The sequence below is a fragment of the Temnothorax nylanderi genome, unplaced genomic scaffold, assembly GCF_030848795.1.
Source record: "Temnothorax nylanderi isolate EJ_2023f unplaced genomic scaffold, tnyl_v1.0 TNYL_tig0045_pilon, whole genome shotgun sequence".
NCBI classification, from domain to species: domain Eukaryota; kingdom Metazoa; phylum Arthropoda; class Insecta; order Hymenoptera; family Formicidae; genus Temnothorax; species Temnothorax nylanderi.
The window spans coordinates 759,041-771,345 of record NW_027249107.1 but is presented as its reverse complement, the minus strand read 5'-3'; the positions used below and the strand labels follow the sequence as shown (position 1 = coordinate 771,345).

Below are 12,305 nucleotides of genomic sequence, written 5' to 3'. Positions count from 1 at the left end.
GCGCTCCGGCGACCGTTCTATCTGTCAGACTAGCGCGGGCACTTCGGCTACTGTGGGCAGTCACTATTACCGTCGCGTCGCTACGAATCGCGCTTTCTCACACGGACATCGCGTAGTAGACGAACACCGGTCACCGGTGCGGCGCGCGGCGCGGCGGTTCGCGTTGCGTCGTAATCTTCGCGTAATTGTCCTTAGCGCATTTCGCCTTTATTTCGTCGCCGCGATATATCATATATCGTATAAATTACGCGCGATAGCGTATCGGGAGTCACAAAAGTACTGCCAGGCGACTGCTGCAAAAGCATTTCAGGTAGGCGCTAATAATTTACGATTGATCATATTCGAAACGCGCCATTAGCTACTCAGCTCGAAATGATTAGATTGATTAGTCATCGACGTCGATTTTATGTCGATGCGTCGATGAATGGTCGACGTCGAATCCTCTGGTTAATATTTTTATCATTTTCGACCTCGTCAATTATTTTTATGTTAATTGCGGAATTATGAATATTTCCATAAGATTTCTATTGTATCTGTCTCTCGCGCGGCCAGTTCTATATCGAATTGATGCAAGATCGAAAAGCACAGTAATCTGTGTATTCGATGTAGAATTTGCGGGAAAGGGGGTGACCCAAAGGACAATAGAAATCTATAATAGAAATATTCACAATTGTTCAATTAACGTAAGAGCAATTGAGGTTAAAGATGAGAAAAATACCAAAAGCGGTAATAGCGGTATTCGACAACGATCGACGCATCGATATCAAATCGATATCTCAAAGGAGTCGACTAATCATTTCCCTACATAAAGAGGGTACAGCACGAAGTATGCTACGCGTATGTCCGCCATCTTAGTTCGTTTCGCGCGTCACGCCGCCGCGGCCCGCGCGCCGCGCAGGTCACGGTCAGACGGTATATAAACACGGTTAGCCGGTCGCGGCGGAGCAACGCCAAACGCTGCTCCGTATTGTTTACGCTTTTTACGCGACGGCCGTGAGTTTCTGCGTGCGAGTGAACGTCGGGATTGCCGAATAAAGTGCCGGGCGATCGTCTTGTCGTATCAATTAGCGCGTACAATCGGTACTGACCGCGTTTTCGCGATCGTATTCCGTATGCCGTATACGGCCGATGCCGGGCTTCGCCACAAGTGTTTCTCGTCGGCGCGGGCGCCATGTCCGTTAGAGTTGGAATAGACCTCGAACTTTGAACTTCTCGTCGTTCTTTCGTGTGAGGGAAAATGTCGTGACGACGCAACTGTGACAGGTTTTAGCGTTGTTATTCGCTAAAAACCAATCGCGCGCGATTCGGAAAGTGTCGGATGAAAGTGTCGCACGGAGCTCGTGACTCGTGCCGAACTTGGAATTTCCGGCGAGTCTCCGTAGTCCGTACTTGTGTCTCCGTACGAGGGAGGGAAGGAAGGAAGGAAGGAAGGATTGCATTTCGATGGTACGGCAGGAGATGACGTTCACTATATTGCCTTGGCGGAAGAAGACATCAATCTGTGAGTAAATTTGCTGATGTAAAAAAAATTATTCGGAAAAAATTGTTTATGTCGAAATTGAAAATGAGTTTTGTTTAAGAATATTTGAACGAATAATTGAAGTTTACTCATCAAGATCGATGTCCTGATGAAGTTAATGTCTAACAATAAGCAATATTTTGTCTCCTTTTCTCTCCTAGAGAAAAGAATCTATTTTAGTATTATTAATGATAAAATAAAAATATCAATCTATATACAGAGTGTCGTAAGAAACAGCCTCTTATACTATAGTTAATTTTATACCATCTTTTATATTCGCATTTTGCATATGGTATATATTTACGGCATTTGACCAGTCACGGCATAATAATATAGGAATGCTATATCTATATATATATATATTATAATTAATATGGAAATTTGTATTTTGTTGTGATGCACTTGCATCTTACTTATCGATTACGTGACAGAAGCATTTTCACGCGAGAGAGCCGCAGCTAAAGGGTTAGATTTCGCGGTCGGATTTCCGGGACGCGGGAATTCGCGAAAAGCGTGCTCGCTCGGATTCGTTACCGCGAACGAACTGCATTGCCGCTCAATGCTGCATTGTACGCGGTGTTAAAATCGCCGTTATCGTTTTACGGAATTTACGGGGGCGGCGCGGCGTGCCGCGTGTCCGTAACGAGAGAGAAGAGAGAAGAGAGAGAGAGAGAGAGAGAGAGAGAGAGAGAGAGAGGGAGAGGGAGAGAAAGCCCCAGTATCTCGCGGAGAAGAAAAGGGAGGAGGTGAGGGAAAGTAGAGGATGGGAAACGTTGCATGCCTAATCAGACAACGACGGTAGACAGTGCTTTATGCGTTCGCTCCATCTGCAGATTTCCGTTTAATAACGTCATCTGTATGCAGGGGTACATTATCTTTAGTCGTCTCTTACCCGCTTTCCGTTCCTACCCCGTTGAAGGATTCCCGCGCATTTTGCGTTGCTTCTTTCCCCGTGACGTAACAACGCGGCGGTTGTTTGTTAGCGTGCTCATTAGGCGATCCACGTGCGATCTCGTTCGATGAATAAAATCCCTGAATCTCTTTGAATTAGTTTCGTGATTCTCAAATCATTATGCGAATGTGTTGCTAAAAAACGAGACGCGAAGGATGCAAAAATAAAATTCGCACTTTCGAGCAATCTTTAATATTTTTAGTTAAAAATGCAGGTTTTTTAATACGTATCGTATTATGTTTTATATACATATATTTTATACCGTATCTCTGATATAGTTCCAGATTAAAGTCCATATTCAGATAAAAAGTGTTTAATAAAATTGACACATTCAATTACATTTTTATAACTCAATTTTATAATAAATAAATAAACAAACCAAAAAATAGATAAATAAATAAAGTAATTTATTCATATTTTGCCGGAGGGCTTTTTAACCTTGCTGTAAATTTTAGAAAATAGACTCTGCGAATTATTTGTTTTGCGAAAAACTCAAAAATAATAAATATTGATATAATTTTCGTAAGGACGTATAATTAATCTGTAAAGAAAAATGTTAAAAATTTTATTTTAAAAATCAATATTTTAAGACTAAGAGAGATATAAATTGTTCACTGAGCTTTTCTTCCACGCTACGTTTTGTAATCTCTCGTTAAACCTAACGTAGGTATTGAATAAATTAGTATTACGATACCATCTCTCCGGAACGTCCGTTTTTCTTCGTGTTTGACTTGAAATAAAGAGCAGGAAAGTCTCCCCCGAGAAAGCTCCCCAGTCTGATATCGACTATGTTGACGACCATGGGACTATGTCTACATAGACGAGCTAAATCTGGGTCTTAACCCTTGCTGCCCTTGTCAAAATATGTACGTCGGGGTAAGTTCCGTGCCTACGATCTTAATCCGACGGTTATCCGGCGCCGGTAATTTACGGCGAATTCCTAGCTGCCGTGCGACGACAGTCACGCTCGTCTTTAGCAGAGGTTTTTGGAAACACGCTATATAATTAACGATTAACGTATTAAAATATTAATGAACGTACTATTACATAGCAGATAATTAGCAATTAAAGTTCGAATTATTAATGCTTTCATGTTCGATCCCATCTGTTATTGATAAACGCGTTGACACAATTTGGTTGATGAACTTTAATTCGTCCTTCGCGCGCGCGCGCGCGATATATTTTATGTTTTATTAAAAAATCTAATCATCTAAATTTCTCACAACGCTTTATGTATTTATTATTACATTTTTATTTCTTACTTTTTTTATACACTTATTCGATGTATGCAGCTTTGCCGTTTCTTTAATATAAATTACTGTGGCTCGCGAGCATATGCGAAATGACGTTCATTATATTCATATTAGATATTCGTTCGTTAAGGTAAGCTAACACAATCTTAGTAGGCTCTTTTGTGCGCTCTATGGCGAGTATGTCATAGTATTAAGTCGGATTTTATGTATACATTGAACGTGCTCAGTTACGGGGATGTACCTATACTTGTATCGTAGCTATATCGTCACAAAGATTAGAGGCTAAACCAAGAAGAATGCCGCTTGTTTTATTCGAAGCATATAGGTTTTCCCGAAACAATTTCTAAATCGTTGAAAAATCCGAAAGGCAGTAACGAGAAATCTACGAGTAGGTACGTTCTGTATGTATGACTGCGATTTCAGTGTCTAACGTGCCACTAAACTTAACAGCAGTCATTCGTTGACCCTTTTGCGCTTAACGAAATCTAACGACTGTAGAACGTCAAGTGAAATTTACACGCCGTTAACCTTTCGTATATGGGCGACGACGAGCGTGCCGACTTTCGACGCGCGACAAGTCATTATTCAGGATCTCACGCGTGCATAATGGTGTGCTATCCTTTTGAGACTCGCGACATTTTTGCTTTTTCTTTTGCATTTAATACACTTTTCTGAAGAACTTAAACGATCTCGTGCTTTAATGAAAAAATATCGCGGCTCGAATGAATATATATAATTAGTAAAAGACAAATGTATTAAGCTATACGTATAAATCTTTTTGGCAGGAGGAATTGTTACGGATGACACATTTTTCGGTGGCATGTCGGAAATCGGGAAGTTGAATCTTTTTAGGAACGAGTCGATTTTCTACAACACTCGCCGAAAAAAAAGCCTGCTATCTGGGAGGGGGTTGTTCGCGATATTTTTTGACAATGACTAATGACAATTTGACAAATGCACCGCGCGCGCTTTAATCCGCGACGGGCCCGGAGGCACCGGGGATTCGTATTCCACGCACGACTTAATCGATAAATTATCGAGGGATTCGTGGAACATCCCCGAGAGCGGGAGGGCGATTTTGCAGCTCGCGTAATTCACCGATTGCTATGCCTGTGCCGTCGTTAGAATGCATAAAAAACTGTACGGCTCGACGCGCTTCTATGGCACATTGGCACTCGGATTCTATGGTGCATCTATGACTTGTTTCCTGGTTAATAAAACGCGCGCGTTACCGCGCCATAACAGCGAGAATTTCATCCTACGATCGGATCGGCCCGATCGACAGCTCGATCACGGCAATTCGTAGGAATTGATGCTAAGTACCTGATGATAGTCATGATTTAACGTCGATATACATACACGGTATCCATCACTTTTATCTTTTTCATGTCACGTTATCTTGCAATAATATAAATTAAGTTAATATGATAAATTTGAATTGATTAATTATGGAACGCGATTTAACTATTTACTCGAGAAATCATATTGATAAATAAGGTTATATACATATGTATCTAGACGAACTAAGCTAAGTTGTCTAGATCAAGTCTATTTATCATAAGTCTTGTTAAATTTGGCACGGCAAACAGGCCTTCGACAGCGTTATATGCTCATATGCATGTCCTTTGATACGCGTTATTTACACCGTGGCTATACGCAAATATCGGCATCGCTATTCCTATTTGCTCTCCGTTTGTCAATCTGCACGAACGATGGACCCATTACGTGCATCGGTTACGATCGGTGTATTAATTGCTCAGGAATGAAATTACAATGCGACAGTCCGTGAATAGTATATAAACACAATTCAAAATTAATCAGATTGTAAGGATGTTTGATATAATAACCGATGTTTTATCGCCGATTATCGATATCTGCAATAAAATATTGCTATACCATTACGTCGCCGTCGCGTAATGTTTGAAGATAGAATAGTATATTTATTATATGAACGCATGCAGTACAAAATTTCTTTTACTACTAAAAAATTTAATGATTAATATTCCGGCAAAAAAATGCAAATAATTAATAGCTTTACTATTTTTCACGTGGCATCTATATTTTATACACAGGTGATCGATGTTTGTCACATGTGTAAAAATTAATTACACGAAGCGTTCTAAATTTACCAAAAAATAGTTTAGGGAATACATATTTTTTACTCGATATATCCTGTATAATTAATTATTGCACGTAGGATAAGCGACGATTAATTCTACATGAAATATAGATTCTACGCGAGAAGCTCGTTTTCTTTTTGTTCAATGGCGCGGCAGTGTCTGCTGCATAAAGGTCTATAATAAATTCAAGTCCGTCTTGTGATCGTCCTCCTCATCCGTGACTTAGAACGGGTCGGACATTCTTCCGCTATATCGCCTATCGCGTAGAGACGAACAGGACTAATTTGAAAATAGAAATGACACCCACAACTGCGTTCCAGTCAGCCGAAGGAATCCCTTTATTACATAGCACGCCGGTAGGTAGAGTATTGCGTGGCGAGGAATGTTCGTCTTTTTAGCGATAACGACGATGCTCTGGATACCAGATGTCAATGGTGAAGGCAAGCCGTTCACCAAGACAATCGCGCTTGGTCGATGTAGTTCATGGAGGACTATCGACAAGTTCCTAACGCGCACGTTTAATGAAGAAATGATGCGCTCGGAAGAGCCGATTTATCGCTTCGCGTTTGCGCTAATTTTCAAGTGATCGTAATCGGCTGTAATCTATCTGCTATGCATTATCGTTCCGTCGAAATTATCGTTCGGAATTCGCGTAAATTCCAATACGTAGATTCCTATATGGGCTAACTCGAACCAACTAAATTTGCCTTCAGCGATAACGATTTTATAAGAGGCTAAAGGAACTGTATTTATAAACAAGTTTGTCAAATCGATAAGACATAGAATAAAAATACATAGAATAAAAAATTACAAGTTATTTGATGCAAAGGCATTATTTCTTATTTTTCTTACATATAATTTTGAGATTTTTCGTGAATTGTATTATTACTATCATTTTTCGATTATTGGCTTGTATTTTTGACCGAAGCTAAGAGTATATCCCACTCAAATTCACGCAATATTTGCAAAGCAACTTTCTCTGCTGGACGCAGCCATTTATCGTCTGTTTTTGTACCTTACACCATCTGTGAATAGCGTGAACATTTATATAGAGTATCGAGATGTTTCGACAGTATATATACGTATATATAAAAAGGAACGTTGAACACCGAATCGTAATAGTGCACGTTTTTTTTCCCACAGGACAATCACATTTTATTACGTTTGCGCCCGAAGATGAATTGACTGTAATTCGACGGCACTTTCCCTCGTGCCTTTCCCTCTAAGTGAGGAGTTTGTCTTATTTTTGTCAGCCCCTTTGCTCGTCTCGTTTATCGCGCAAGTTGACGTTAGCGCGGTCGTTCCTCTTTTTCTTGCCAAACCGCCGCGAGAAACGTTAATTAATCGATGTTTCCTTTGATTAACAATGCAGCTGTACAAAATGTTATCACGGAATTTTCATCCGAGCCTGGCCGTACGGATAAGATCGCGAACGGCTTACAGATGAGTTTACGTGGTTACCGCGCGTCTCTCTCAGGCGTAATGTATCACACTCGCTTACTTTATCATTGTAGAGAAAGTGGAAGATTTAAGATATTCCGTAGACTTAAGATAAGAATATGTTTGTATTCAGAAATCTTTATAAAAAAATAGATCAAGCACGTCCACATATTAGATTTATTATTTTCTTTTAAGTCAAGTTTGAATGATATATCCTGCGGAATGTCCAAGCGTCTTGATTAAAGCAGTTTCTAGGAATAGACTGGGAGAGAGTTAGATTAGTTTTTTTATGCGGGGGAGGGACTCCGCCTATTTGTGTATTGTCTATACACACATATCATATACAAAACTTTGACCAAGACGCTTGGCCGTTCGCCAGAATTGATTAGTCAATCCTAGGATTGCCTGCGTTACGGGCTTTGACCATAACATATATAAAGTCAGACCATTATAATTTATATTTATATTATTTAATTAAAGTATTTCTTAAAATTAAGAAAACGAAAAAAAAACACAATAATTACTATTATTTAAAGAATTTAAATAAAACTGTGTAATTATATTTAACGATTACAACCTCGTAAAATCGTCGCTTTTGAGCTAAAATTTTTTTATCACTTTCGTACAGATCTTACCGTACTGCGGAACATATTTTTCCTGAAATTATATTCAGAATTTAAGCCGACGAGTTTTATGGTGTCGCTTTTAGGTACATCATCGTCGGAATATTCACGAAAATTCACTTGCATATGAAAAAAGTAGTACGGAGAAGATTGAGAAACTTGTAATCCAATTTTTATTATCGTAACGAAACGGCCGTCGGTTCTTTCGCAAACGACCGCAAGTCTCTTACTTCTTCGCGCAATTTCAGCACAGTAGTATGAAAGAATTCTGAATTTCCTCTTCATTATACCGATGCATGAAATGGAAACGTAATGTTAAACGTCGCAGGTTAATAAAAGTTCTTCGTTTCTTATCCTCGTTACTGTGAGTAGTTCTGCAGTATTAACAAGCATGTTCAATCCTTAAAGCGATGTGTCCTTTCGGTACATCACATATCTATAAAGATTCCTTTTAACTCGGCGATTTTATAGAAATGACTAAGTATCAAGAGACACGGTAGTGTCTCGTGCCAAGTACACGCGGAGCGAGACCGACCGTGACTCTTTTACGCGACGCGACGGGTTGCGAGTACCCAAGATGTTGAGATCTCGATAACGAGTGAACGGATCAAGTTCTAAGTAGGCTTGATCGATAGCTTGGGGTCGACTTTGGGGGGGTATCTCCTATAATATTTTCCGCTACGTGCCCTACGAGCGGAGATATTGCGACGCAAAGTCCAAATGTGAAAATTTATTTTTAAGATACGGAGATACGTCGTCGTCTCTCAATCAATATAACATATATATATCAGAAAATGTCACTTTCACTTTTTCGACGCTGGCGGCGCAGGTATCGCCAGTTTCGATATCGCGCGCGTATTTCGATCGATCTAGTAGGCAAATTAAATAAGGTCGATAGACTTATCGGTCAGGAGGAAGATTTCTATTTAGGTAAATTAGGTATTAGGTATATAATACATATTGAGTCAATTGCTTCATGTTTATCTGGAGAGATTTCGTATCCTTACATCGTATTACCACCGCTGCCGGAAAAGAAGGTTCTCTACGCTTGGCAGAAAGTGCCGCTAGGGAATTTTTAAGTCGATTCTTATGAATCAAGCTTGAATTCGACGTCTAGGTATCCCAGGTTGCCGATGACGAGGTCCAGATAGTGCGCTTCATAGTTTTCGGTGTCCAGGTGTAATAATACGTTGAATTTGATGTCTACGTGTCCCAGGTTGCCGATGACGAGGTCCACATAGTGCGCTCCGTAGTTTTCGGTGTCTACGTGTATTAATACTTTGAATTTGATGTCCACGTGTCCCAGGTTGCCGATGACAGGATCCAGATAGTGCGCTTCATTGTTTTCGGTGTCCAGGTGTAATCGTACGTTGAATTCGATGTCTAGGTGTCCCAGGTTGCCGATGACGAGGTCCACATAGTGCGCTCCGTAGTTTTCGGTGTCTACGTGTATTAATACCTTGAATTCGATATCCACGTGTCCCAGGTTGCCGATGACGGGATCCAGATAGTGCGCTTCATAGTTTTCGGTGTCCAGGTGTAATCGTACGTTGAATTCGATGTCTAGGTGTCCCAGGTTGCCGCTGACGAGGTCCACATAGTGCGCTTCGTAGTTTTCGGTGTCCAGGTGTAATAATACGTTGAATGCGATGTCTAGGTGTCCCAGGTTGCCGATGACGATGTCTAGATAGTGAGCTCCGTAGTTTTCGGTGTCTACGTGTATTAATACGTTGAATTCGATGTCTAGGTGTCCCAGGTTGCCGATGACGAGGTCCACATAGTGCGCTCCGTAGTTTTCGGTGTCTACGTGTATTAATACCTTGAAATTGATGTCTAGGTGTCCCAGGTTGCTGATGACGAGGTCCAGATAGCGCGCTCCGTAGTTTTCGGTGTCTAGGTGTAATAATACCTCGAATTCGATGTCTACGTGTCCCAGGTTGCCGATGACGAGGTTTACATAGTGTGCTTTGTAGTTTTTGGTGTCTAGGTGTATTAATAACTTTAAATCTGAATGTAGGACACGTAGATATCGAATTCGAGGTATTAATACACGTAGACACCGAAAACTACGGAGCGCACTATGTGGACCTCGTCATCGGCAACGTGAGACACCTAGACATCGAATTCAACGTATTATTACACCTGGACACCGAAAACTATGGAGCGCACTATCTGGAACCCGTCATCGGCAACCTGGAACACGTGGACATCGAATTCAAGGTATTAATACACCTGGACACCGAAAACTATGGAGCGCACTATGTGGACCTCGTTATCGGCAACATGGGACACTTAGACATCAAATTCAAGCTTGATTTATAAGAATCGACTTAAAAATTCCCTAGCGGCAGAATTAAAATTATGTCATGACATAATAAAAATTCGCTGAATTAAAATTATGTCTAGACATAATAAAAATTGGACGAATAATAGTAACCTTTCGGAAGTAGAGGTTTTAAGCTTGAAATTTAAATTTTATTCATTTTTAAAGATAAATTTAGTGTTCCTTCAATTTTTGTGAGAAATGTATAATTTACTTTTACTTAAATATTATTAATTTTTATGTATTTGTTGGTATTGCTAATTTTGTGAATAATTAAAAAATAAAAAATAAAAATGTTTTGCAGATCCTTGCTTAACACTACAAAATAGGTGATATCAGTACAAAATTACCTTTTTCAAAAAAGGTAAAAAAAAGTGCCAAGTACACGCAATGTATTTTGTAAATTCAAAATTTAACCTAAGTGGTAGCTTTATATCTTTTTCACAAAATTATATTATCTAACTTAACTCAAGTGACATGTATTTCAAAAAAAAAGATGTAAAATCTTTAATTTCTTCTTCACAAAATTATATTACCTAACTTAACTCAAGTGACATGTATCTAACCTAAGTGGTAGCTTTATATCTTTTTTACAAAATTATATTACCTAACTTAACTCAAGTGACATGTATTAAAAAAAAAGATGTAAAATCTTTATTTTCTTCTTCACAAAATTATATTACCTAACTTAACTCAAGTGACATGTATTTCAAAAAAAGATGTGAAATCTTTAAATTAAATTGCGCCAATTGTAAAGAGAATATGTATATTGCTTTGAAAGATAATTGTTATGCAACTACTTTAAAGAAATAAAACCCAAATGGTATCTTCGTATTCCTATTCAAGGGTCTTCCTATTCTAAACCCAAGTGATAATAGCTTCTTAATTCTCTTTAACAAATTTTTAATATTACAAAGAATCATTTTAATTACAAAGAATTAAAGAAGTAACAGTACAAAATAAAAATATTTAATTAAAACAAAATAAATAAATTTTTCTTGTAAAAAAACTTGGCGCTGCTTTTTTACTCCTGTCGCATTCTTCCCTAAAGTATGTTTATTGTTTTTTATTCAATCAAAAATTAGTACTAATGTTTAAATTTTAATGTTTAAATTTCAAAGTCTAACAGCGCCAAGTTTTTTTACAAGAAAAATTTATTTATTTTGTTTTAATTAAATATTTTTATTTTGTACTGTTACTTCTTTAATTCTTTGTAATTAAAATGATTCTTTGTAATATTAAAAATTTGTTAAAGAGAATTAAGAAGCTATTATCACTTGGGTTTAGAATAGGAAGACCCTTGAATAGGAATACGAAGATACCATTTGGGTTTTATTTCTTTAAAGTAGTTGCATAACAATTATCTTTCAAAGCAATATACATATTCTCTTTACAATTGGCGCAATTTAATTTAAAGATTTCACATCTTTTTTTGAAATACATGTCACTTGAGTTAAGTTAGGTAATATAATTTTGTGAAGAAGAAAATAAAGATTTTACATCTTTTTTTTTAATACATGTCACTTGAGTTAAGTTAGGTAATATAATTTTGTAAAAAAGATATAAAGCTACCACTTAGGTTAGATACATGTCACTTGAGTTAAGTTAGGTAATATAATTTTGTGAAGAAGAAATTAAAGATTTTACATCTTTTTTTTTGAAATACATGTCACTTGAGTTAAGTTAGATAATATAATTTTGTGAAAAAGATATAAAGCTACCACTTAGGTTAAATTTTGAATTTACAAAATACATTGCGTGTACTTGGCACTTTTTTTTACCTTTTTTGAAAAAGGTAATTTTGTACTGATATGATTAACGCGCGCTTATTAACGATCGCAACGATTCGTAATCGACCGCACCATTATAATCGTCTACCGGCGCTGTTAATCAGCCGGCATTGAAGGAATTTATCTCCTTCTCATTTTCTGGCTGACATACAACCAAAATGGATTTGGCCAGTAACAACTCAATAGGTGAGTTCAATCTTGGTCAGAAGAAACGACGGAAACATCTCATAAGGTAAGGTCTATATTAATGACCAGAATTGAAGGTTTGTAAAGTAGTTAACATAC

General features: G+C 38.1%; 1 protein-coding gene across 2 annotated transcripts in view; it reads left to right on the top strand.

Annotated features, from left to right (window-relative positions):
* The first annotated feature begins 580 nt into the window (after positions 1-580).
* LOC139771895 (neurotrimin-like) overlaps positions 581-12,305 on the top strand; it is a 307,135-nt gene continuing 295,410 nt past the window's right edge. For both annotated transcript variants that reach the window (XM_071705059.1, XM_071705054.1), the window contains exon 1: positions 581-1,501. The gene's annotated coding sequence lies outside the window, so the exon portion shown is untranslated. The remainder of the gene's footprint in view (positions 1,502-12,305) is intronic.